Source organism: Dromiciops gliroides, chromosome 4, assembly GCF_019393635.1.
Source record: "Dromiciops gliroides isolate mDroGli1 chromosome 4, mDroGli1.pri, whole genome shotgun sequence".
In the NCBI taxonomy this organism is placed as follows: Eukaryota; Metazoa; Chordata; class Mammalia; order Microbiotheria; family Microbiotheriidae; genus Dromiciops; species Dromiciops gliroides.
In genome coordinates this window covers 482,428,496-482,456,354 of record NC_057864.1, presented here as the reverse complement: position 1 = coordinate 482,456,354, position 27,859 = coordinate 482,428,496, and the positions used below count along the sequence as shown (strand labels likewise).

Genomic DNA, 27,859 nt, shown 5'->3' with positions numbered 1-27,859 from the left:
GAGATTCATCCCTTGTTCAAACAGGTGTGGATGAGGACCCCACTGCTCTCTTCCAATCTCTACCGATGTCAATTTATCTCTTGAACCCAGCCTTACAGGAGGCCTTTGTTTCTTGGTATGCTTATCACCTGATCCAAATGCTTTCTTTTCCTGGCTGTCTTCCCGGGATCACTAACTGCTCTGCTGGTGTGTATCTCCAGAATTACACTGCACGCTTGCAGCTTAAATTGAATCTCCCAGGTAGGCTTGCTCAGACACAACAAGCCCTTCTGGTCCAGGGTCTATTTCTAGCCCTGCTTTGAACACCACTGCAATTTAGGATGACTCTTTATGACTTTACCCACTTCTCTAGTGCCCACTGTCCCAGGGCCAGACTTTTTTCAGTCTCTGCTGTTTCCTGGACATGTCTGCCCTTACTGAAAAGTTTGTCTTTCGGTATCTCCTGCCAAATCTGCTGCCACACTGGCACCTGGGCATTGATAGGCCTGAGGGATGATCAGCCTCCCCTAGGGTTCATTGCTGATAACTGCCCTTTAAAATTTGCCCACCTCTTTACCTACAAAATCTCTTTGGAGCCTCACTGAAACTCTGTAAGGGAGGGAGGTACTACAAGTATTTTTGTTGTTCAGTCATTTCAGTCATATCTGACTGCGTGACCCCATTTGACGTTTTCTTGGCAGCTATATTGAAGTGGTTTGCCATTTCTTTCTCCAAATCATTTTATAGATGAGGAAACTGAGGCAAACTGGGTGAAATGAATTGCCCAGCATCACACAGCTGGTGTCTGAGGTCAGATTTGAACTGGGGAAGATGAGTTTTCCTGATTCCAAGCCCATTTCTCTATATTTCTCCCCACTTCACAGATGAGGAAATAGGTTACACAGCTAATAAGTATTCAAGGTGGGATGCACACCCAGGTCTCTGCTGATTCCATACCCACCATTTCCTCTCTCAATAGTTACTTATTGCCTTGCCTTGACTATCCCTTGATATCAGTTTTGCTGAGGTCAGAGGCCATGGATTCAATTTGTTTAAGCTCTTCAAAGTACCCAGGATGCTCTGAGATCTTTTAGTGACTGCCCCACAACCCATTTTTCCTAGTTTGTAAATCATCTAATTAGGTGATTAGTGCTTTAGGTCTTCCTGTTGGTTGTATGCATATTGCACCTGTTGTGTTATCTCCTGTAATGGATGGATGGATGGATGGATAGATGGATGGATGGATGGATGGATACACAGATAGAGAGACAGATAGAGATGATAGAATATATGCATTGTATATTTAATGTATTATAGACTATAAATATATATCACATTTGATATTTTTAAATTCAAAATTAGCCATCACTAGAGAGATGTGTGGCTAAGAAAGGAGGCAGGTGAGTCATGTACTGAGAGTGAGGAAGAACCAGAGGAACTGGGCAGCTCATGGGCCCCATTGGTACCCACTCATCAGTACCTGTGCTCATGCCTAGACCATGGCCAATGGCCCCGCCTCCCTCAGAATATTTATGGAAGGGTGTGGACAAGAGGTGTCCTGGACATATGATGGGCAGGAGTGAATGGAGTGTGATGTGCCGCACTGGGGAGAATATACTCAGTGATGAGATCCCAGAGCTTTTGAAGCATACCCTCCATTTTGTGTAACCTTGGAGCGTCTTGTCATATCACTGGGGATCTCTCTCAATACTTTCTGTTTTCCTTCAGCTTTGTCTGATATATAGCAAATGTCCATCATCCCCTCCTGCCAGAACTGTCTGGCGAATAGGAGGCCTTGTTGAAGTGACCCAGGAAAAACCTCTTTAAGGGCCCACGTGGTCAATCTGAAGAGCCCGAAGGCATCTCAGCCTGTTTGGGAGAGGCCTTGTGTTTGCACAGTTGTTTGCACCAGTCAGCCCAAGACAAACAGTCCCTTTGGCCACAGGTACACTGACTGCTGCCCGGCCTACCATTTCCTTGGTGACAGCACTCAACACATGCGATGAGCTTTCTTCTTTGGCCACAAAATTTAGAGTTCTTCACTTTCAAGCCACAAACTTGGTTTTAAAAAAATATTTCAATTCCTGAATATCCATATAATTGGCTTGCTTTGTAACCATCTGGATTTTATTTTATGCATTTAAAAACATGATTCTGAGCTAGCTTTCTCAGAGAGCTGCCCAAGGAGTATGATACACAAAGAAGGCTTAGAACCCCTGCCATAAATCATTCCCATCCTGGAGTCATTCTCTGGATTCAGGAATTCCCACTTGAAGGAATCAGAAAATCTATTTAAAAATTTTTTTTTTCTTGATACATTTTGTTTTGACCCAGAAGACATATCCCAACATAAGCAAAAACCCATCACAAAATAATCAGTCAATCATCAAGCATTTATTAAGTGCCTACTATTTGTCAGGCATAGTGCTAGACTCTGGGGATCCAAAGAATGACACCATCCCTTCCCTGAAGGAGCTGACAATCTCCTGGGAAAGAGATCGATGGGCTCTAGAAATATGAAGAGAATAAACACAAATAAATGCGAGGTAGCTCAGTGCACATTAGCTGGAGCCCGAGCACTCCCCCTTCACCTCTCTCCTTCTATGCTTATAGCTAGTCATCACCCTCACCTTTTGTCCTGTAATCCCATTCATTCTGATATCCATATTCCCCCCAATATTAACCTGAAGGCTCTCCTGTTCTTCATATACAAATCACTGAATCATACTGTTTTCTCCATCCACTGCAGTATTTAGTTGGCATATTCAAAATGAGCAAATGCTGTCTCAGAACTCTCAGTAAGATTAACTGCTTCCCTTGTAACCTGTGCAGACCTACGGCCCAGACAAGTCAGCTGTCCAAGCAGACTTGTCTCAGCAGCAGCTTTTCTCAGAAGCATTTATACCTCAGATGAGTGAATGGTCACTCCTTTATAGGACAATAGGACAATAGCTGCAGGGGGAAAGACTTCAAGCCGGAAGTGCGTCTCAAAGAAATAGACAGAGAAGAGCAGAAAGGCCATTCCAGACATGGGGGACAGAAAATGCTGGGGCATCGAGATGAGAGATGGAGCATTGTCTATGAGGAACAGAGAGGGACAGTTTGGGTACATCTAGGAGTGTAATGTCCCCTGAGGCTGGAAAATTAGGTTGGAGTCAGTTTGTGAAAGGCTGTTAGAGCTGAATGGAAGAGTGAGCATGCCTGATTTGGAAGCTGGCATGGGGGTGGGGGACAGTGGGAGAAGGTTGGTCATCCAGTGAATTCTTCAATATCCACCAGCTTCAGGAAGCCCAGCCTGCAATGAAACAACATTGATTGTTAACATATTTCCACAGGATTATGACCCTAAAGTTGGAAGGGTCCTTAGAAGTTGCCTTCCAAACCCTCTCATCTTAGAGATGTTACCCCTTTGTTGTACATTTTACAGGGAAACTGAGGCTTAGAGAACAAGTTATCCACATGTCCAGTCAAGACCAGAACCAGGACCTTGCGTTTTCTACATAACAGAGCTATTCAGCCTAAAGATTTTTATAAGTGAAGAAAATGATTAGAAACTCTTAAAAACATTGACTAATAGTAGTGATAACTGTCTTTCCTCATCCTTCCAAATGTCTCCAAATCCTTTGGCAGAGCACATGGTTTTGATTCACTGTAGATGAAAACTGACCTGTTTTCCATTTAGAACTTCTCATAAACCTTGCTCTTCAAGTAGGCAGTAGGGTTTCTTTAAAGCTCTCCATCAGCTTGGGTAGGCTTGTACGAGTCTGGCAAAGGTGGTAAGAAAGAGCAAATGTGAAGGAAAGGACAAACGGAAGGTTTTTTCATTGATTCCACCCTGATAACATATAGATGGAGCTAAGGTTACTGTTACTTGCTTCATTTGGCAGTAGGAGGGAATGTATACTGCCTCAGAATAGTCTATTAAAACTAGTATATTGGGCAGCTGGGTGGCGCAGTGGATAGAGCACCAGCCTTGGATTCAGGAGGACCTGGGTTCAAATCCGACCTCAGACACTTAACACTTACTAGCTGTGTGACCCTGGGCAAGTCACTTAATCCCAATTGCCTCAAACAAAAACAAAAACAAAAACCTAATATATCAACTCTCCCATAAGGTCAGGAAAGCCTTCAGCAATATTGTTCTGCCCAGTTGCCCATTTCTGGCGTCGGTCACTTTGAGAACAGAAGGGTGACATCACACCATCCTCCACCCCTGTTCATTTCCAGGAGATCAGAAAGCAATGCGAGGAAGAGATGGGTCTGAAAGAAAGGAGCATACTGGGTTGAGAAAAGGTGGGAGGACATTGTTCCTGGGAGGCAGGGAGACCAAGAGGCATGAGAACTGGTGAGAATGTTATAAAAATGAGAGTGGGAAGAGACTCACGTCATTCCCCTTGCAAGGGGGAATCCAACCTGCCTGTCACCCAGCTGGGAGCACAAGCTAAATCAGGTTGTAAGGGACTGGGAAAGAACACTCCAGTGTGTGTAGCACTGTAGGGAGGCCTGACTTTGAGGGCAGAGGTCTCAGGTGTGAATCTGCCTGTGGCCCCTTACTGCCAGGGACGCACTTTGGAGGCTCCCTTAATTTCTCTGGGCCTCAGTTTCTTACTCTCTAAAATGAGAGAAATGGACCAGATGGCTTCTCAGGATCCTTCTAGCTCCAGGTCTGTGATATCTGGGCCTTACCTTCCTCATCTGTAAAACAAAGGGCTTGGCTGGGTGGTCCTATGTCTGGACTATGCCATAGACATCCAACCCAGCCCCTGAGAACTATCTCTTTCCATGGTCCTTGTTTCCAAATGGTCCTGGATCTAGGCTACAGCCCTTTAGCCTCCATTATACACAATCTACCAGCCTGGGCACTGAGTTTTAAAATGTGTTTCCACTAGTGTAAAGTATAAAGAGCCATATAGATTTGGGTTGTTGATGTTCTGTAAATAGAGTTAGCTGCTTCCTACTCCCCTCTTTGGAGACTTGCCAACTGACACCTCAGTAGGGAAGCCACCCCTGAGTGGGGGAGATATGTACCTGAAATTCTCCGTTAAAACTGAGAATGCATTTTCCTCTAGAGAAATGTTATAAATCATAGTTGAGTTGCTTATATGGTAGGTATGGTTGGTGTTAGCTTTAACATTTTCTTTTCTCTGAGCCTCAGTTTCTTCATCTGTCGAATCAAGGAGTTGGTTGGTCAAGATGGTCTCTTCAGTTTCCTTCTAGCTCTAATCTATGTCTTTATGACCATGGAATTGCCTTAGGTATAACACCTTGTTGGAAGCAAGAGTTTAAGGGGGCATTTGGCTCCATTCCATCAAATGCCCTTCCATGACCAGCACTCACTCACTTCTCTATCCCTTTCAGTCAATTGTGTCAGAATAAACATGTGCGTCAGAAATATGGCGGTTTCATCAAGGGTGCCCTAATTGGGTTCATAAACCATTCCTATGAAGATTCTATCAAAATGATAAAGGAGTACATAGTTCCTAGTGTCCTCTTGGTCACTTTTTTTATTCCTGGTTTGTGGTCCTTTTCTATTATTTGAGATCTCTTAAAAATCATTCCTTTGTTGCCTATGACATTGTGTCCCCTCTAGCAGAAATTTCTCTGGTGGGCGTTTGATCAGGTTCAACTGATGTTCCTGACTTAAGCAGCCCTGCCACTTCCTTTAGTCCATTGGTGTTGACCCAAATAGAAAAGGTCCCCTTTTCCTTAGAAAACCATAAATTAACATTATGTATGTTGTATTATATTTATCTTGTTAAACATTTCTCAATTACATTTTAATCTGTTCTGGTTCTGAGTGTGACTACACTTGTGTCCTGGAGTCCCCTGGGCCCTGAGAACCACAGGGTGGGTCTAGAATGAGAGGAAGCAGGGACCTCGGACCATCCCCACACCCTTCATTTTGCGGAGGAAGAATCTGAGGTCAAGGAGGGAGTGTAGCTTCCTGAAGGGTCACCCCAGGAAGAAGAGACAGACCCTCTGTCTCCCTGCCCTTTCCAGTCTACCTTATACATTCAGCCCAGCTCATGATAAAGCACTTAGTAACTGCCCACAGTGGGCCAGGCACCAGGCTGTCAGATTAAGCTAAGAACACCCTTTTCATCAGTTACTGGCCTGCTCTGCAGCCCTCTGGGGCTCCTCATGGCCTCTTGAATAAGTTCCAGCCCTTCAGCCTCGTTTTCAGCTCCTTCCTTCATTCAGCCCCCTCTCAGTCTTATTTCCTACCACTTCCCTGCTAACAAACTGTCCATTTTGGCCAAGCTCCTCTGACTGCCCTCTGACCTCCCCTGTTCTCCCCTCATTCCCACCCTGTGTAAATTTGCTTGAGCTGCTCCCCTCCCTGCCTTCCTCTCTCCCTAGCTAAACCCCACCCGCCCTGTAGTCCTACCTCCCCCAGGAAGCCATTCCTGTTACTGCAGCCCACGGTTATCTCTCTCCTCTCTCAGAACTCCCACAGGCTCATTGTCTGTCTCACTCCTCTGGTTCTGGTCGTGGGTAGCTTAGGGGGCTGTTGTGCAGTCGTGCCTTCTCCAGCCTTAACTCTTGGTTGGCCCTGACCCCATCTTGGGAGCCTACACAGGGTTCTCTTGTGTAGCGAGTCCTCAGGACCAGTGGACTGAGCTGCAGCTGTGCAAAACAACTCCACTCTGACCTTCGGCCTGGTAGTCCCTCCTGTGACTCGACAAGAGCTGTCAAGGCTGGGGGTGGGGGGTGCAAGGCAGTGGGGTTGGGGAGGCTGTACTACATCCCAGGCACTGGCTCATCACTAACCAGTTTTCAATAAAACTAATCCCAAAGAAGGTTTACTCCTCACCCTCCTAGTGCCAGCCAGAAGCCTCCGATTTACAAGGTGTTTGCTTTGTAAATATGATTTCATGGCTGAGTGTGAGGTTAAGAAGTAGCCAGCCCATATCTGACAGGATATGAGAGATGTCTACACATTCACGCTTCAGTGTTTGAGTGGTCCAAGGTCACACATAGTTAGGGCTTAAGAAAATGTTTCATTCATTCATTTATTCAGTGAGATAAGGAATTTAAAGAGCTTAGAAAACTGTCAAGGGTTATTATGTGCATATAATTCCTCAAATCGCAGAATTTCTGAATCAGAGGAGACTTTAAAAAAACCAGCCATTACAAACCCAGCATCTGCACCTACAAGTCGTACCCAGCCTTTGCTCAAAGACCCTAACCAAGCTCCTTGGATTCTTTGGGATTCTTTGGAATGGGCATAATATAATTTGCCCACCCTGGGGAATTACATGAATGAACATCAGAATTGAAAGGGCCTCAAGGCTTTCTTATAGAGCCTGTATCTGACCAAGAATCCCCTCCAAGTCCCAGTAAGTGGCCATCCTCTCTTGAAGATCTCTTCGAGACAGCCCCTGCCCTTCAGCAGCTTACATTCTAAACAGGAAAGATAACTCTAAAAGCCCACAGGGTTCTTAGAAGATTTGGAGTCAAAGGACCTGGATTCAAATCCTGCTTCTGATGCTCCTTGTGTGACCTTGGACAACTCATTAAACTTGGGCTTATTTCCTCATCTGAAAATGAGAGAGTCAGACTAGATGACCTTCCAGGTCCCTCCTAGCTTGGATCTAGGCTGTTCATGTGGAGTTTTTGCGCCCAGCCTGTGCTAGAGCCTTCTGAGCTCATATTAGTCTGATCAGTCACCAATGGAAACATACCTTGATTCTAACATAGTGATGTTGATGGGTGTTACTGACCTCAAGCCTACTAACTTTATTCTCTTTCCTTCCCAATATATCCACCATGCTTTATGATAGAGGAAGGGAATATATATATATATATATATTATATATATATATATATATATATATATATATATATATATATATTTTAATAAACAGCAAATACAGCTAAAAATCCAATTAGTTTTTTGGGTTTTTTTGCAGGGCAATGGGGGGTTAAGTGACTTGCCCAGGGTCACACAGCTAGTAAGTGTCAAGTGTCTGAGGCTGACTTTGAAGTCAGGTCCTCCTGAATCCAGGGCCAGTGCTCTATCCACTGCGCCACCTAGAACTCCCCTGTGCCTTCCTTCTTTTGAATCTGGAATAAGTGAGGATCCAGGCTTGTCCAAGAGCTAGGCCTGGCATCAGAACCTGCTCAGGGAAAGGTGCCCATGATTGTAGTGATGGTGCTAGGGGAGATGCATATTGAGAAATGTTCATTGCCCTCCTTCCGTTTCTTTAGAGGTGGAGGATTATGGGTGAGGAACAATGTGTAGAGCTTCAGACTCTGTTCTATTGGCTGGTTTTGCTGAGTTGGCTTTTTTCCACTGGTAAATGTAGATGATGGTTAGACCAAAGATATCTACCCAAGTGTTATGTGAAAAGTAAAGAAAAAGACAACTATGGAGTCTACATGTATGAGCTCATGCGTGACTGCAAAGGGTTGTTGCTGAAACGGCTGGGTAGGAACCCATGTTGTTTACTACTGAAGTGATTTTAAACGGGCTTGTTCGGTAGCAAAAGAGAGGCCTGGCAGGTGCTGGTGTATGATCCTTGAAGTCATCACTTGGGGCTCCCCCAGGCTCTGTAGCTACCCAACCATCGAAAGAAAGAAGGAAATGGGCCAGATGCCTCTATTAGCACAAGAAACATTTAGTAAGTGCTTGCCCTCGGAAGAGCACTCACCAGGGGTATGATGCTCAAGTAGAATGGGCTACCTTGTGGGGTGGTGAGTTCCCCATTGCTAGAGGTCTTCCAGCAAAGCCTGGGTGGTTGACTACTTGTTTGGGATATTGTCGGGGACAGGTTAGCTAAGATGGCAGCCCCTCAGGCCCCTTCCAGCTCCAGAATTCTGTGACTCTGAACACAAAAGCCGGTTAGCATTTTTGCTTCTCTGAAAGCCTTTGCAGACAGATAAGTTGTTTCCAGACTTCATTTCATACAACATTCAGTTGTAGAATTCAAGGTGGGACCAGATGACCACTTGGCTGGGATATAGGGAAGTTCTCAGGCAGGTAAGGGTCAGACTAGATGGGCACTGAGATTCCCCTCTGACTTTTTGACTCTTAAAATTGGGGGAAATAATTCATTCAACAAACATATTAAACACTTACTCTGGCAAAATGCACAATGAGAGGTGATGAAGAGACAAAAAGGAAATGAGCGCGTGCTCTAAGGAACCCATAAGCTAACAAGCTAACAAGCATATTTTGGTCACTTCTAATTATTATTAATTAGCAGTAGTAACCCAAGGTCACCTAATAATTGATTGAAAGAAGTTTATTAAGTTATTAGGATGTATTTAATATGTGCAGAGATGGTAGGGACCAGAAAGCCCTTCTGGGAGAGAGGCTTCTTTTTGTTTTATTTTTTGTTTTTCAGTTTTTTTGCAGGGCAGTGAGGGTTAAGTGATTTACCCAGGGTCACACAGCTAGTAAGTGTCAAGTGTCTGATGCCGGATTTGAACTCAGGGCCGGTGCTCTATCCACTGCACCACCTAGCTGCCTCCAGAGAGGTTTCTTTTTGTTCCCACCACCTGTCAAGTCTCCTTCCTGGGGCTCCACACCCCCTAAGGCCATGCCTGATTATTAATATTATTGCTAATGATATGATAATAGTATTTACATAACACTTTAAGGTTTGAAAACTGCCTTCCATTTGTTAGTTCATTTGTTAAGATGTAAGCTTTTTGGGGCAGCTAGGTGGTGCAGTGGATAGAGCACCGGTCCTGGAGTCAGGAGGACCTGAGTTCAAATTTGGCCTCAGACACTTAACACTTACTAGCTGTGTGACCCTGGGCAAGTCACTTAACCCCAATTGCCTCACCAAAAAAAAACAAACAAAAAACCAAAACTTTTTATTCTCAGGCCACAACCTAGTGGCTGGCACATTGATTATTGATTCATCAATATGTGAATTTAGCCAAAATGGCCTAGAATACAAGTACCTGAACTGGAGGGTAAGATCAGTTGATGTAAAAAATCTGTCAAGATGGAATGTCATTACCCTCATGTCATGGTGGAGCCTGTTGGTCTTTGTTTCTGGAGCTGTGGTCAGTTCTGGTGCTGAGGCTCCATGCTCAGTCCTTGACCTTCTAATGGGAGCAGGAGTCTTAACCACAAATAACACCAGCCTCTGCTCACTAAACTTTTAAATAGCAGGGCATAGGTATGAATTAGGGAGAATACACCTTATTTTATTTTCCTTTTTAATAAAAATGTTTTATTTTTTTTTTTAAATCACTATCAAAAAAAAAAGGGGCAGCTAGGTGGCGCAGTGAATAGAGCACTGGCCCTGGAGTCAGGAGTACCTGAGTTCAAATCAAATCCGACCTCAGACACTTAACACTTACTAGCTGTGTGACCCTGGGAAAGTCACTTAACCCCAATTGCCTCACCAAAAAAAATTAAAAATAAAAAAAAAATTATAAAAAAAAAAGTAATCAATATATTGGCCTTCTCTGAAATATATGCCTCATTGCACCCTTATAGTCTTCCCTAACACTGGGTCCTGGGCAAGAGGCAGCAGGCATAGTTCTCTCTCTGTCCTCCAAAAGTCTAATTGTTCCCTGCATTGACCAGTGTTCCAATATCTTTCCATATTGTTTCCTTTAGGTTAATATGACGATTCTCCTTACTTCACTCTGCCTCAGTTCACAGAAGTAGTCTTCTCAGGTTTTTCTGAATTCTTCATGCCCTCCATTTCTTACAGTGCAAGGATATTCCACTATATTCTTACACCACAATTTGGCTACTTCCCAATCAATGAGCACCCACTCTTCTTCTACTTCCTTGCTGTTACAAAAAGTGCTGTTATAAATATTTTGGTGTAGAAGGGACCTTCCCCTCGGTCTGTGTTTGACCTCCTTTGGGTATGTGTCTAGTGGTGGTATCATTTAATTGTTTTCCTGCAACAACTAATAGAATCTCGAAGTGGCTAGTGGCTTGTATTCACTCTGCTGAGGTTAGCAAATATTGAAAATGAGTGAGATGGCATCAGCCTTTGCTACCACTGTGATAAGCAAGCCCGGCACAGTGGAGAGACTGATGGACTTGGAGGCCAGAACACTTGGGTTCCATTCCTACCTCCAGTGGCTACCTGACCACTTGGCTACCTCACCTTTTTTTTTTTTCCCTTTTCTTTTTTGGTAAGGCAATTTGGGGTTAAGTGACTTGCCCAGGGTCACACAGCTAGTAAGTGTTGTGTCTGAGGTCGGATTTGAAGTCAGGTCCTCCTGACTCCAGGGCCAGTGCTCTATCCACCATGCCAACTAGCTTCCCCTGGCTACCTCATCTTTAAATGGGAACTCTTAATAGCTGTGTGACTGCTTCATTTCCGCACCTGTGAAATATGGATGGATAATAATAGCCATGGATTACCGTGAGGCTCCAGTGAGATGAGGTATGGTGAGCACTTTGTAAATCTAAAAGAATTCTATAAATGGCAGCTCTTAATATTGTTAATGTATGCATTTAAGAAGTATTAAGCCATTACATAGCTCGTAGAAAAAAGAGACTTAGAATTGTAAAGGACCTTAGAAGCCAGATAGCCCAAATTGGAGGCAAGTTTTTTTTTTTCCAGTAAGGCAATTGGGGTTAAGTGACTTGCCCAGGGTCACACAGCTAGTAGGAGGGAAGTTTTGAACCCAAGTCTGCTGACTGGAAGCCTAGGTCGCTTGTCAATGTACCATTGTCAATGCTTCCATTGAACCAGTTACCTTGAGATAGAAATTCACGAAAGTGAGCTTGTCTGTCTCTTGTTTTGGATGAATTATATTCTGGACCAAGTGATGCCTGGGAGTCGCTGGCCCCCACGTGTGCACACATGTGTTCAAAGCAGACCCCAGATACAAGACAGGAAGAATTATCATTAGCAGAGATTCGATTTCTCTCTCCAGCTGGGCAGTGAATTCCCCCGGCTTTCCCCAGGGGGGGTTATTAGGCTGCCTCAGCTGCTGTCCAATTCCCCTCTGGCTGAACTACTTATGCTAATGTTGTTAAGCAGCAGTTGGGGAGCCTAATTCGGTGAGATGTCGCCTCTGTCTTCTTTGCATAAAGAGAAAAAGGCTGCCCTAGTCCAGTGTTCTGAGGACCAGCATCCAGATGCACCCCCCCCCCCAGCTCTATGGGAATAGAGAAATAATCTGGACCAAGTTGCAAATAAATGAGCCGTGCTTTTGGAAACTACATGGTGGCCTGTGATACATTCCTGTTTCCTTAAAAGAATGAAAGTAATCTAATCAAAAGGTCTTAGAGCAATCAAAGGAAGGACATCTGCCTTCAGATCTGTTTTATTTGGTAAAGTCTAACTAGATTAACTATGAGCCCACCTCCCACTCCTACTCCCTAGACCAAAACACATGGCCATGATTGGGTGGGGTCCAGGGTGGCAGTGAGCCCCACACAGCTCCTCCAGGAAAGAGGGGGGGGGGGCATAGCCTCCATCATCATCATTAGCCATCAGCTCAGGGTCACATGGTATTTCCCAAAGGCCCACAAGGACGTGACACTGCAGAGTTAAAAGGAGACCTTGGATCCTGTTGAGATAGACAATGGCCACATACAAAAATGTACACAAAACTGTCTGGGGACAAACAGGCTAAAAGACAGCTGAACAAACAGGGACAAATCATGTCAATGCAGCTAATCTTCATTTGGCCACAGTAATAAGGGCTAAGAACAAGACAGTCAGAACAGGTAACAGAGGGACCATGTTTTCACTGTAAACCTCACCCTCCTGTCTTTCTTCATCTTTCTTGTTTCTTAATTAGCCCTGGTCCTACCCTAAAGTCCTCCTGATTCCTCTCTGGGTCAGGGAGGTGACTCCAGGCTTTAGGAAAGCTGTGCCAAGCATCAGCAAGGGGAGCTTATTGGGTGGAGGGTTGGCCCTTACTGGCACTCAGAAGAACTGGTTCTACCACTACCCCTCCTGGTGGTAGAGGGTTTTAAGAATCCACATTGGTGTTGGCAGGTCCAGGAAGTATGTGAGGAGGAATCAGTTCTATTTCCAAATGACAGAATTCACCACCCTCAGTTTCTTCTCTCCTGGTCTTCCTGGTCCCTTTCAAAAGAGGAATGCCCCTCCCCCATGAGATTGTGGGCTCTTCGGGGCAGGTAGTGGGCTGTCTGGCTCATAGTAGGTGTTTAGTGAATGCTTATTCATTGACTGGGTTAACCTAAAGAAGAAAGAGAGCAGAGGGTCTAGATCATCTCATTGTTGGTAGTCCTCCTCTACATAACACATGCACCCACAAAGTGGACAGCTAGCCTTTACTTTAAACCCTCCAGTGAGCTAAATAAATAGAGGGTCACAATGGAACAATGGATAGAGCCTCTGACTTAGGGATATTTTATTTTGATATTTCAGCTAACAAGCATTTTTCCTTTTTTTTTTTTACATCAGAAAATTTTTTTGCCACAAAAATGCAAAAACGCAAACATTTTCTCATTAGCTACAATATCACCACTATGCACAAAATATTTGATGAGAAATGTGCTACACATGTAAAAATACAGTATGCATTGCCTATGTACAGTACAATGTGTGAAATGTATGGCATTCAAACATGATATGCAATTAATTTCAGGGGTGCAAACAGCAAATACAAAGGCATCATGGGGTTTTTAATTTTTTGTTTGTTTTGTTTTGGTTTTTTTGTTTAGGGATTTTAAATTTTTAAATAGAAAGGCAATACATGAATGGAACTTCCCCTCCCCTTTGCCACAATTCTTTTGTTTTAATAAACTAGTGACAAGCATTTTTCAAATTCTCTTTCTCTTCCCCCTTCCCTCCCTGCAATGAACAAATTTTAAAATAAATAAATAAAGCCCTCAACACATGATCACCACATAGCCAGGAAAACAAACTCATCCATTAGCCACGTCTGAAAATGTACGGGCATACCTCAGAGATGTTGTGGACTCAGGCCCAGACCACTGCAATAAAGCAAATACTGCAGTGAGTGGGTCACACAGATTTTATTTGGTTTCCCAGTGCATGTAAAAGTTACGCTTACATTATACTGTAGTCTATTGGGGATATTAAGTCTAAGAACAATGTACATACCTTAATTAAAAAATGCTTCATTGTTTTAAAACGCTGTCACCTGAGACTTCAGCAAGTCGAAATCTCTTTGTTGGTAGAGGGTCTTGCCTCAATGTCAATGACTGTTCACTGATCAGGGCAGTGGCTGCTGAAAGCTGGGATGAAAGTGACAATTTCTTCAAATAAGACAACAATGAAGTTTGCCTCATGGACTGACTCTTCCTTTCACTTGAACACTTAGAGGCCATTGTAGGGTTATTAAGTGGCCTAATTTCAATGTTGTTGTGTCTCAGGGAATAGGGAAGCCCGAGGAGGGGGAGATGGGGGACTCTGGGATGGTGAGAAGTCAGAACACAAACACCATTTATTGATTGTTCAGCATCCTATATGGGCATGGTTTGTGTTGCCTCAAAACAATGACAATAATAACGTCTGGAGATCACTGATCACTGATCCCTGTAACAGATATAATAATAATGAAAAAGTTTTAAATGTTGCTAGAATTACCAAAATGTGACACAGAGACACGATATGAGCACATGCTGTTGGAAAAATGGCGCACATAGACTTACTTAATGCAGGGTTGCTACGGACCTTCAATTTGTAAAAAAGAAAAAAGAAAAACTCTATCTGTGAACGACAATAAAATGAAGTGTGCCTATATGTCTCTCTGCTTTTGAAGTTGATCAGCCCTCTCTGCAAGGAGATGACTGTGTATTTTATCTTTGTGCTTTCAGACTTGGGTTAATCAGAGTTCTAAAGTCTTTCAATGTTATTTTTCTCTATAATGGGTTTTTATCAATGTATAGATTGTTCTAGTCATGCTCACTTTGCTCTACATCAGACCATAGGAGTCTTCCCAGTTTCATTATGGCACAGTAATATTCCATTTGGGCAGCTAGATGGCATTGGATAGAGTGCCAGGAAGACATCTTCAGCAGTTCCTCAGACACTAGGATCTGTATGACCACAGGCCATAATTATATCAGACCCTTAATCCCTCAAGATGAAGGGTAGATGATCTCGTCTGACTCTTCATCCTGCCTAACCTCTCTATACCATCTGACCCTGTGACCACCCTCTCTCACTTGGGGATCTCATCCAGTCCCATGGGTTCAGTGATCATCTCTCTGTAGATTACCCCCAGATCCATGTATCTAGCCTGAGGCTCTCTCCCGAGTGAGTGCTCTTCCTATACCACCAGCTGTCCATTGGCTACTTCCAAGTGGCTGTCTCATTGACAAACTCATCATGTCCAGATCAGAACTTGTCAAATTCCCCTCCAGCTCTCCCTTCTTCCCAGCTTCTCTATCTCAATCCAGAGTCCTTCCAGTCTCCCAGGTTTGCCACTTCAGGGCCTTCTCAACTCCTCACCCTCCACTTTGCCTCCTTCCCTCTGGCACAGCCACTTCCTCATTCAGGCCCTGGTCACCTCTTGCCTGTACAGGCCATTTGTTGGAGAGACAAATGCCCCCAAAGAGACAGTGGGAGTTATCTCATCACCAGCCAGCATCTCCCCCGACAAACTCCAGACCTGAGCATATTTTTCAAGAAGACTGTCAAAGACAGAAAGAAATGACACCATATGGGAGAAAGAAATCCTTGCAATCACTTGGAAGGAGTCCAACACCAATCTTAGTCCAATCAGGCTGCGGAAAGAGGAGGAAAGTGCCTCCAATGCACATGAAAGTAAAAACGATGACATATCTAGAGTATATTTCCCGTCTATGTCAAGGTCTGCCCTGTGAACATTCTAGGTGACTGCAGACAATAATAACGATACTAGCTAACACTTACATAGCACTTGGCATGTGCTAAGCACTTTACTGTTGTCTCATTTGATCTTCACTACAATCCTGGGAGGAAGATGCTATTGTTATCCCCACTTTACAGATAAGTTAAGAAAACCGAGGCAAGCAGATGCTGGGGTCACACAGCTAATAAGTGTCTGAGGACAGATTTGAATTCAGGTCTTCCTGACTCCAGACCCAGCACTCTATCCACTGTACCACCTAACAGCTTCTTCTCCTCCTGGTCACCCACTCTAATGATGTTATGACCTGAGAATTCCACTGCCATTCACACTAATGGGGATAGGATAGCACAGGGTGTCCGCCCCTCAGTCCAGCTGTCTGCTGGCCCTGCTCCACCTGAGATCCAAATATAAAAGCATACTTTAATTACTCATCTGAGTGCATACTAATTTCTTTCCCCTGTCCCTTGAGGGCAGAAAATATTTTGGTTTGGGAGCCCCCAGAGTCAGCACGGTACCTTGCATATAGTAGGTGCTAAGCTTCGAGAATGCAACTGAACCAAGTCTAAGGTTCATGTGTCCCCTTGGGGCTGGGGGTGGGGGCTCAGGGGTGGGGAGAGGACTGGCTTGGCCCTCACACGGGCTAGTCAAGGTGCTAGCCCCCAAAGAAGAGACACGAGAACGAGAACAAATCTGAGTTCGTTCTTTGTAGATGGGGGGGGAATGTGGGGGGATGAGCATAGACATCATCTACTATGCTGGACTTGGTTGATATATTTTTGAGTTTTGCTTAGACTGTTATGGAGGGGAACATATTTGGACCTTAACATGGTGTAAAAACAAATGATATAAATAAAAGACTTCAGAAATTTTCTCCCTCTTCCAAGATGCTTGATGCAGTAACTTGGGAATTCTGATGGTCCTGTGTCTGCTGTGATGTCAGCCAGTTACGTTCCCTTCTGGGACATCTGTCTGAGCTGAGGAGCCCACGAGAAGCTTCATGTAGCCAGACAGCAAAACCCATGTGCCCACAGGACACAAAGTGTAGCTAATTTTGTAAACTCATCGGGAAACTCAGGTCATCTCTATCGAATGGGGGAGCATTTTTATCTTGGTATTCCCATTGTTGGTAGAGTATTGAATCCTTGGGAGGGCCCGGGCTTTAGAACTGGAAGGAACCATAGAGCCCCCGGCTCCCCATGCCTCTAGACCATGTCTCTGCTCTTAAATTCTATTTTCATCCTGGTACCAGCTCTGACTTTGCATCCTGATGTCGTCCCCTGCCTTTGGTGCCACATGCACAGGTATTGACTGTAGCTTTTCAGGAGCTGCCTAGCATGGGGATCCCCAGCCCCCACCATGGCCTCTCCTCCACTGATCAATCACTTGTGCCAGAGAAGAGTCTGGGCCCCAGCTCATAGATGATCTGCCTCCAGGATCTGTAGAGCTGGGAGGAACTGCACCCTCAATTACGATTGTTCCCCTCCTTGAATTACTGCTTCCAGAAATTTAGCCTGTGTCTGTTTCCTCTGTGTGGCACTGATTGTGATGAAGACCAGAGCTGTGAGTCCCCAAGGCAAGTCAGACTTTGTCCCAGGGCTCCATCTTGGTGCAGCTGGGAGTGGGAGGAGTGTCATTCCTATCCCTGCACCATGCTATGGGTTCTCTGCCAGCTCAGAGGACTGTGCTGTGTACCCACTGTCCCCAAGGTTCCCCTCACTTCAGTGAGGCAGGAAACCAGAGGAGAGGAGGGACATTATTCCAGGCATGGGCCAGCAGCATGTGCAAAAGTGTGGTGGCAGATGGAGTGTCGCGTGTGAGAAGAGCAGGAAGACTTGCTTGACCAGATTAGAGAGTTCATGGAGGGCAATGATATGTGACTAGGTGGGAAGAGAAGGATGGTCCCTTCCCTCCCTATGAGCTGGCCATTCAATGAGCCTCAGTCTCCTAATGCCACATCGAGTGCCCAGACTACACTTTACGCTGCCTCATAATCACAGGAGCTTGCCCTGCAAACAAGGGGGTCCTGGGAGTAATGTGCGCCAAGCTGTGTTGTAGGAAGTTTATCCTTACCTTGTGGTAAGGCTTGGAAGGGAAGGTGACCAGATAGTCCATTACTATATGAGTCCCAGGTGAAACATTTAGAAAGGACTAGACCACCCTTAGGGGCTCCTGGAAAGGCGAGGACAAGACTGTGTCCATCATAACCTTTCTCGAGAAGACAGGGACGCCCAGAGCAGTCATCTGGAGAGACAATGTCCCTCCAAATCTGTGCCTAGCTGGTCATCTCACTGTTCTTCCTGTTGTTTCTGCAGCTCTTCTCTAGCCTAGAATCCTGGGGCTGGGATTAACACTGGAACCTAGAGACAGCTGGGAGGGGAGGGAGTTAAGGCATCTGAGTGACAGGCGGCTCTGGCCAAAGTCATCAGTTCATTCTGATGCCGCTTTTATTCCCAGGCTCTCTTCATTCAGCAAATATTTAGCAGTTACTGAATGTGGTGCCCTTTGGTAGGGCTCTGGGGATGGGGGGCATGAATAATGAAGAAAACATTATGCAAGGAACCCAGTGGGCTTTGCAGGACAGAGACCACCTGGGCATGATTTCTGAAAGCCTTGTCTGAGTAGCTTCCCCTCCATATGGCCCATTTTCCTTACTTTTTTTTTTTAAGTGAGGCAATTAGGGTTAAGTGACTTGCCCAGGGTCACACAGCTAGTAAGGGTTACGTGTCTGAGGCCAGATTTGAACTCAGGTCCTCCTGACTCCAGGGCCAGTGCTCTATCCACTGTGCCACCTAGCTGCCCCTTTCCTTACTTCTGAAAAAGGGATGCTATTAGCTGTACTTACCAATGTGATTTATGTCACCCATCATAGGTATATAGAGAAGGATTCTGAGGACTGGTCTTGGACACCCCCTCTCTGACTCTGACCCATCCTGGTAAATCGCTTGGACCTCTCAGGGCCTGACATAATTTTTACCACTGTTAAAATTTCAGAGCATTTGCCGATCTGCATTGGTAGATGGAGTGTCCTCACTGGGAGGTACCTAGCCATTGTAATTGTTAGTCTGGTCCAAAAAGAAATTGTCCCTAGAGGTAACAGGCTGATGGATAGGTTGCTAGGAAGCCCTGGGTTCAAACCCTGCCTCTTCCACTAACTCTCCCATTTGGGTCAGTAAAATAAGGCTTAAGCACATGTGCCCAACAGGCAAATACCTACTTGTTTATAAATCATATGCATGTGCCACTGTGCACATGTGTATAACACACAAAAATAGACATTTAAAGAGGGCAGCCAGGTGGCACTGCAGTGGATAAAGCACTAGCCCTGGATTCAGGAGGACCTGAGTTCAAATCTGGCTTCAGATACTTGACACTTGCCAACTGTGTGACCAAAGCATGAGATAAAAGTGAAATAAAATTGGATCCTAGTCTCAACATGGCACTGCTGGGCAGAGGCTCAGTAGGGAGTTTTTTGAGTGAGGGGGTGTCATGGTCAGATCTGATCAATCTGACAGCTGAGTAGGGAATGAGACTTTGGTGGCAGGGAGACTCACCAGCAGCTGGTGCCAAGATGATGAGGGTCTGCATCAGGGTAGTAGCAGAGGAGAGAGGGGGCAAGGAGGGAGATGAGGAGGCAACACATTGCATATGGGGGCAAGGGGAAGTGACGTCTAGGTGAACTTTAGTGACTGGGAGGATGATGTGCCCTCCACAGCCAGCTTGTGAAAGGGGAGGGGAGGGGAGGGGAGGAGAGGAGACGAAGACAATGTGATGAGATCAACATTGAAGATCCCATCCCACCTCTGCCTGCTCATCTGCTGAGATTCCCTCTGTCCCACCCAGAACTAAAGGGGTGCTCTTACTACCTAGCAATTGTTTGGAGCTCAGAGCCCACCTTTCTAGGGGTCTGCTGTAGCCACCAGGTGATCTAAGAGGCAGGGGCAGGTATTCTGGGGGACGGGGAGTCATTGTGGCGACACCTGTGCACGTGATGGTGGTGGAAGTCAGGTAACCATTAGGGTATAACTGTCCTGAGAGAGAGAGAGAGAGCCAGAAGGGAGACTCTGGGAGTTTGCACTAAAAGAGGCAGTGTGAGGGCATGCACTGGGAAGGGTGGAGTGGGAGAGAGTTGGGTGAGGAGGATGGGTGTGGCTGTGTGGATAGGAGCCCCCATGATATGGGAGTGGAAGGGGGGCTCAGGTCCCCAGGGGCTCCAGCTCCCACTTTGGAGACCACTGCTTTGTTCTAAGTTAAATTCATAAGGTTGCCATTTGCACAAGTGGAGGAATTCCCCATGCTGGCGAACCCCCACCCCTGAAGGTCTACTACTATTGTCATTGTTTTTGTTGTCATTTATTTATGTGGTGGCTGTCCCATCCTATTGGAGACACACTAGCATGGAGAAATGTGATCAGAAATGAATTTGGGGGCTAAAAATCTAGCCTGGTGCTAACCAGAGAAGAAAAGCCAAGCCAAACTCTTATGTAATAATGAAATCCAAAGGTTTAAAACCTGTTCCTACATTTAGAGAAGAAACAGGCCCTCTAGTTGTGCATCTTTTAAGATACACTTTAGACTGAATTGGTGGCCAAAGTGGTTGGTTATCCAGAAAATCTATTAAAAATAGACAGCTCATCTGGAAAGGGTAGTGGAGAGCTGAACTGCACCGAAGGAGAAGGGGGCTTAATTACTCTATTTTGCTGTGCTCCTGAATATACTTTAAGAAATAGACCAAGTTTTAAATTCTCTCACTAATCCGAGGATGGTAACAAGGGTAAAGTCTATGTTTTCTGAGGTCTTAGCATGCTCTGCCGACATTCTAAGACTGTTATTGCTACTCTATGGTAATTACCTGTGTTCTGGTTGTTCCACACACCCCCCTCCTGCCCTTCCCCTTCACGGAAGTTCCCCGAAGGCAGGGATTGGGTCACTTTGGTGTTAGTAACCCCAAGGAGTTTAGAGAATGTCTTCTCTGAATCCCTCATTTTACACTGAAACTCAGTGAGAGGAAAGGGCTTGTCCAAGGTCCTAGAGGAAGGAAGTGAAACGACCAAAGTCCCAATCCAAACCTATGCGACAATGATTCATGAAGTTCCTGCTATGTGTCAGGCAGGCCCTGTTCTAGGCACTGGGGATACAAAGAAAAACAAAGAACAGCTCCTGCCCTCAGGGAACCAACATACTACTGGATTCATTCGAACACGGGTCTTTGATTAAACATTCAGTACTCTTTCCGTATCACATTGCCAGTAAAATATAGGAACTAGGTAGCACAGTGGACAGAACTTTACTAGACCTGGAATCAGGAGACCTGAGTTCCAGTTCTGCCTCAGAACCTTACTAGCTAGGTGATACAAGTCATTTGATTTCTGCCTCCATTTTCTCATCTGTCAAATAAAGATAATAATAGCACCTACTTCCCAAAGTTGTTGCGAGGATTAAATGAAATATTTGTCAAGTTCTTCACAAACCTCAAAACTAGCTATTATTTTTCCATCATAGAAACCATGCTTTTTAATGTTATCCCCCTGAGATAATAGTCATGTGGTTTTAAAAAATAAATTAGCGATCCAGGGCATTGACCGGATTTCCCAGAAATGTGATAATGGATGAATTTCCACAGGTAGACTAACCTAGTCCTAAAGTGAGTCAGTGATTCTCAGGCAAAAGTTTTTTGTTTTTTGTTTGTTTGGTTTTTTTACTGGGCAAGGATCTAAGTTTGTGACCACCCATAAGGGAGAATTGGTCCGACTCTTTGCCCTACACAGATGATAAGGTAAACTACCCCATCTCCTGACAGAGAGGTGATGGACTCAAGGTGAAGACTGAGGTGTAAGTTTTCAGAATTGGCCTATGGAGGTATTTGCTTTAGTTGACTATTGAATAATAATTAAGAGAATTTTGTTTTTCTTTTCTTTTTTTTAAAGGGGTGCAGGGAGATCATCGGGAGGCATATCAATAGATCTGCCCAAAGGGGAAAAAAAAAACAAGAAAAGAACATTGTTGAAATATCATTGAAATGTACAGAAATGAATAGAAGGAAAGTTTGAAGGAAATACTAACTAGCCAGCCAGCTTTGAAAGTTACACATTGAATTTATGAGAAACCTTTTTAAAGCAGCAAGCTATACAGGAGAACAACTGACAGCTTCAACCACAATCTCCCTTTTCCCTTTTCTGCTCTATTTTGTACATGGAAATGTTTGTTTTATTTGCTGTTTGTTAAGGTCCGTTCAAGCCATTTCCCCATCCCCCTCTCAACTCCCAAATCTTTTTCGTGGTAACTGTTGCTTGGCCAAGTCTCTGCTCTGACCTGGTTGAGTTGGTTTGTAACACCTGGTTAAGTCTGGCTGTGTCCCTGCCTGACAGCTTTCCAAGCTAACTCTGTTGTCCAGCATGTTGGTTTCCTGAATGACCAAAAAGCGGCTACATGCAGAGATGCGTCATTTAAAAGCTGGGAGTTAGGAATGGGGTCAGGGCATGCCTTGGGGCTGCCAGGTGGGCACTCTGCAGCCTTCCCGAGCTGGGTTTCGCATGAATCCCAGCCCTGCCTTTTATACCCGTGTGACCTTGGGCAGGCCTTGTCACCTATTCGGGCACAGTTAGTCAGTGTCTGATGCCAGATCTGAACTTTGTGACTCCAGGCTTGGCACTTTACCTGAGGCTGCACTAGCCTGCTGCCCGTAAGCAGGGTATCTTCTGAGGGAACATGAGCAGATCCCTTTATCTCTCTCTGAACTTTTCTCATTTGTAAAAATGAAATAATATGGGGAAGCTAGGTGGTGCAGTAGATAAAGCACCAGCCCTGGATTCAGGAGGACCTGAGTTCAAATCCAGCCTCAGACACCTCAGAACTGACATTTACTAGCTTTGTGACCCTGGGCAAGTCACTTAACCCTCATTGCCCCAGGGAAAAAATGAAATAATGGTAACCAAGGAAGCTTCCTCATGGGGCTGTATTGGAGATTCCCGGAGACTTTGTCTACAAGGCAATTTGCAAATCCTAGTTATAGAAATGCCAGCTGCCATCCTTATCCCCTCGCATTCCCTCTGGGGTTCAGGGCATGTCCCCAGACCTCAGGCCATCAGAGCATTCCTCACATTGGTCTCCTGTCTAGCGAGAATGACAACCACCTCTTCTTGCTGGTGCTCTCCCCCATGGAGGACTGGGAAGGGGGCTCAGGGACCGGCTCATCTAACACGTATCTAACTGACACTCGCCTCATCACAGACAAGCCTTCCCACTCAAAGGATAACAATCATCCACTTGGAGCTTGGAAGGAGGAATGGGAACTTGGCCCAAGTCACCAGGGAGCGAGTAATGGGCAGGATTCAGAGGCAGGTCCTCTGACTGCCACCTTCCCACTCAGTCCCCAGCGTCTTCAAGGATTAGTGGCTGCAGGCAATGGTGACCGATGATGTTCTATATTTTCGTAGATAATTGGGAAGGAAGGAGCAACCAGTGAAACCTCCATTTTTGCAGATGACGCCAAACTCTCCTGGGGATGGAAATGCCAAGCGGGGAACGTACTGTATGAAGGTAGGACCATTCTTTGCTCCTCAGGTCACCTTGCCCTTACTTCTCCGTGTCTGCTTGCTTCCTTCCTGTAGAATGGAAGCTCCTTGACAGGGATTGGTCGTTCTTTTCTGGTCTTTGGATCCTCTGAGCCCAGCCCAGTGTGGGGCACATAGTAGGTGCTTTCAGTGTTGTTGAGAGCAGGCACTTGGCCGGCCCTCATGTGGCTGCCCATGAGAATGGGCAGAGGGACAAGGACCGCAACATCCTTGTCCAACCTCCTCATCTCAGGGGCCTAGGAAGGGGAGGGAATTTCCTGGGGCCTTAAAATCCTAGCTCTGGAAGGGGCCTTAGACATCATCTGATCCAACCTCAGGAAACTGAGTCTTGGAGACCTCTGCTTCCAAATCCCGTGGCGTCCTGATCACCCCATTAGCTTCAGGCCAAGGAGCGGCCCCAGTGCGGATCCTGGCCCTGGCCGGGGCCGCCTCTTGGAAAGCCCAGCCCACACGTAGGGACTCCTGGGCCGGTGAAGCGCCAGCTAGGTGGGTGATGAGGGGCCGAGAGAGAATCTACATGACGCTAGTTAGGGAAATGAGATATGACAGTGGCAAGCAAGCCTTTGGACGTTGGCTCTTTCTGCCCGGGGTCACTCAGGCCTCCCCTTGCTGCCCTTGGCCTGAGGAAATGATCTGTTCCTGAGTTTGGTCTGTTTACAAACTCATGCTGGTGGTGTCCAAGGGAGAGAAAGGATGAGTCTCTGCTATTTGTTACCCAGGCAACCTTGGGTCAGTCGCTTTCCCAACAGGGGACAGTGGAAAGGTACCTAGCTCCGGAGTCAGATGACCCAGGTTCAAATCCTGCCCCTGATGCTTGTGGGACTGGACGATTCAGTCACTCCCTGGGCCTCTGTGTCCTCCTCTATAAAATGAAGGGCTGCATTCAGTGACCTCTGGCTTCTCCCTCCAGTCCCAGATCTGTGCTTCTAGGATGCCCGAATGGCTCCTTTGCACCCCCTCAGAAAAGGGGCAGTAGCGCCACAGATTATGCTCTTCATGAGGAAGGCCCTGCCCCCGTGAAGTAACAGCTCCAATGACCTTGGCCTGGAAGGATTGGCATCAGCCCAGGGTTGGGAGCTGCCAGACCTGTGGGGATCTCTCATTGGGCAAACTCCCTGCACCAAGAGTTGCCTGGGGCCACACATGGGCAAGATTTGAACCCAGGTCTTCATGACTTAAGGCTAAGTCCCCATTACATCATACTCTCCCCATCGCTTGACTAAATCACCCTATGAAGTCCTTTAGGGGGCCTCTCGAGGCTTGTATTTTGTCCAAAAGTCTCACTGAACTCTTGAGATAAGACCATTTGTCTTTAGGGCTCCCCTTCATCCTCTGGAAACCCTACCTGGCAAGATGCTTCTCAGACCCCCCTGTTTACTGTGTACATTATGACATAACTGAACTTTTCTGGAGGTGAGCAGCTAAATGTTGTTGTTTGTCCTTCGTTCTCAAAGAGGACCATGACATTGGGATGATGCCTTGACTTGCAGTGAATTGGATTTAAGTCAGGGAGGGCTGTGCAAGGTCACCGGCCTCACTCTCTCCTCTAGAGCCATCTGGGTCCAGTTGTGAGATAGACATCAGGATGACTGGAGACGGTCCAGAATGTTTAAGGCAATTGGGGTTAAGTGACTTGCCCAGGGTCACACAGCCAATAAGTGTCTGAGATCAGATTTGAACTCAGGGCGTCTTGACTCCAGGGCCAGCACTCTACCCACTGTACCACCCGCTGCCCCTGAATAGCTAAATGAACCTAGTTCCAGAACATCAGTTCTAGGGCCAGAGACACCAAGTCCAAAGTCTGCCTCCGATGCTTACTACCGATGTGGTCTTGGGTAAGGTACTTCACCTCAGGGGCCTCAGTTTCCCCATCTGTAAAACTCTTCATGAGCCCATTTGGGGTTTTACTGGAGCAGTTTGCCCTTTCTTTCACCAGCTTCTTTGACAGAGGAGGAAACTGATGCAAACAATGATTAAGTGCCTTGCCTAAGGTCACACAGCTAGTAAATGTCCAAAGGCCAGATTTGTCCTGAGGTATTCCTGACTCCAGGCCTACACCACCACCTGGTCACCTCAACCAGCCCCATCTCCATAATCGACTTTTTAGGAGTCTTCCTCTAGCACGTCCCCAACAGAGCCTTGTGCATTAAAGGCACTTATTTGCTCTTAGCAAAAAAAAAGACATCCACTAAATGCTTATTGATTGTTTCCTGTCCTGCCTTTGCTTCTTCCCCTCCTTAGGCCCCAGTTTCTTCATCTATAAAATGAGGGACTGGAGGCCAGATGAGCCCTGAAGTTCCTTCTATCTAGAGATCTGAAAGCCCTTTCCTGTGTGTCTTTTTTCTTACTTTAGAACTGTCTCATTCATTCCTCATCCCCTCTTCCCTCCTTCTCCTAGTAGAAGCTTAGGAAGTGTTTGGGAAATAATCTTTTTCCTCCCCTTTGTAAAATGGTCCTCTCGGAGATGGAAGGACAAACAACAACAGTAGTGGGAGAATCCTTTGGGAAAAAAGACCAAGAATGCTCTTACTGGCCCATCCAAAGCCTGGAGCTTTCTTTCCCAGTGAAACCTGAGCCAGTCCCCCACCCCCACCCCCCCTGAATAATTTAGTGACTTGTATCGATTTCTCTCTGGTGCAAAGGAAAATGCACATTCTAGGACAAATGGTCTGATCCAAGAGAGAAGGATTAATTCTCCCCAGGCAAATTCTCTGTTCTGTCCAAGTTCATGGTGTTCTCTCCTACATACTTTCTGGTCATCTCCCTGATTAAAATATAACTATAAAGACAATATAACTCAGGAGCCTCCGTCAGCAGAAAAATATGGTGGAGCATAAATAGAGCATTGAAAGCAAGCTTGGGACTCCCAGTCCTGAAAAGAAAAACAAACAACCCAAAAACCCCAAACCACCTTTTGTTGGCACTTCTGTGGCAGGGAGCTCCAACCCCATCTCTCTCCTCCTCAACACTGTGAAGAGGGTGAAGAAAGTTGGGATCATAGTAACAAAGATTCAGAGCCTGAAATGGCCTTAGGAGCCATTGAGGGAAGTCCCCTCCTTCTGCAAATGAGGAGAGTTGAAGTGATTTTCATTCGTTCCCAAGTCTTTGAAGAGCCACCCTTGGCCCTCGCCCTCACCCTTTTCCCATGCCATTTCTTGTAGATCTCATTCCTTCCCACAACTTCCATCATTCCTTCCCCACAGATTGCTGGCCACCTGCCCCATCTCTTTGGGGCTCCAGTCCTGACCTCTTTCCTAGGCTCCAGACCAGCATCTCCACTGGTCCACAGGAGCTTTCCCCCCTCATGTCCCAACCCAAGAAGCTCATTTTCTTTACCCCAAGACCCTACCTCTCCTGACATCAATATTTTCCCCCTCTTGTGGTAGGCCTTTGACTCTTACTTCTCCCTCACCTTTCCCAATCCAGTTATTGGATTATACCCTCCCAAGCATCTCTCATCTTTGTTTCCTTCCTTCTATTACCCACAGCCTGAATTATGATAATAGCTTTCTAAACTGACCTCCCTGCCTTCCCTTTCTCCTTCTATACATCATGCCTCTGTTACAACCAGGGTGACCTTAGGCAAGTCATTGTACTTAATTTCCTCTGTACAATACAGAGGGTGGTTTAAATGGCCTCTGAGGTCCTTGCCAGTCCCAGAGCTAAAATCTTCTTAATTTTCCCTATGCACTGAAATGGTCATTTTAATCTGCTCAGATATCTTTGGCAGCTCAAGAAGAAGCACTTCATTTGAAGTCAAAAAGACCTGGTTTTGGGGGGCAGCTAGGTGGCGCAGTGGATAAAGCACCGGCCCTGGAGTCAGGAGGACCTGAGTTCAAATCCGGCCTCAGACACTTGACACTAGCTGTATGACCCTGGGCAAGTCACTTAACCCCCATTGCCCCGCAAAAAACAACAACAACAACAACAAAACCCTGGTTTTGAATGTGGCCTCTGCCATTTAATGCTTATGTGACATGAAGATTGTTTCTCCTCTGCACCTCACTTTCCTTATTTGCATCTTGGATACTCTTCCTCCTCTTCCTTTTAGAACCCTTACCCCCGCCCCCATGGCTCTGCCCCAATGTCACCCCCCCTTAAGAAGACTTCCCTTGATTTCCCCAGTTCTTAGTTCCTCTCCAAATCTGTAAAATGGGGCAATAATACTGATTATCCCCTACCTCCTCCTGTTGTTCCAAAGCTGGAAAAAGATCGTGTCCATAAAGCACTTTGTAACTTTGAGAACATTATTCAAATGTCAGCTCTTGATTAATCGGCTATCAGCAGCTCCTCTGGCTCCCACTCTCTGTCCTTTTGCTTTTCGGGGATGGCTGCATACACTGCGTGGTCATGCCGTGGGGGCGGCCTATCCCAACTAAAGCATCGAGCATCTCTGGCAGAAGCTCATGTCCTCTGGTTTCTGGGAATTTCAGGGCTTTCTTCCCCCTAAGATAGCAGCCCATTTCATGTAACCGGACCATCACTAGTCATAGTTTTTGTTTTGTTTTGTTTTGTTTTGTTTTGTTTTGTTTTTTTAGTGA

The 27,859-nt window shown here is 45.8% G+C and overlaps 1 protein-coding gene across 5 annotated transcripts in view; it reads left to right on the top strand.

Moving 5' to 3' along the window:
• The window catches only part of MAP3K13 (mitogen-activated protein kinase kinase kinase 13), a 194,106-nt gene that overhangs the window by 120,032 nt on the left and 46,215 nt on the right, over positions 1-27,859 (top strand). For all 5 annotated transcript variants that reach the window (XM_044001650.1, XM_044001649.1, XM_044001647.1 and 2 more), the window contains one exon: positions 23,181-23,283. The gene's annotated coding sequence lies outside the window, so the exon portion shown is untranslated. The remainder of the gene's footprint in view (positions 1-23,180; positions 23,284-27,859) is intronic.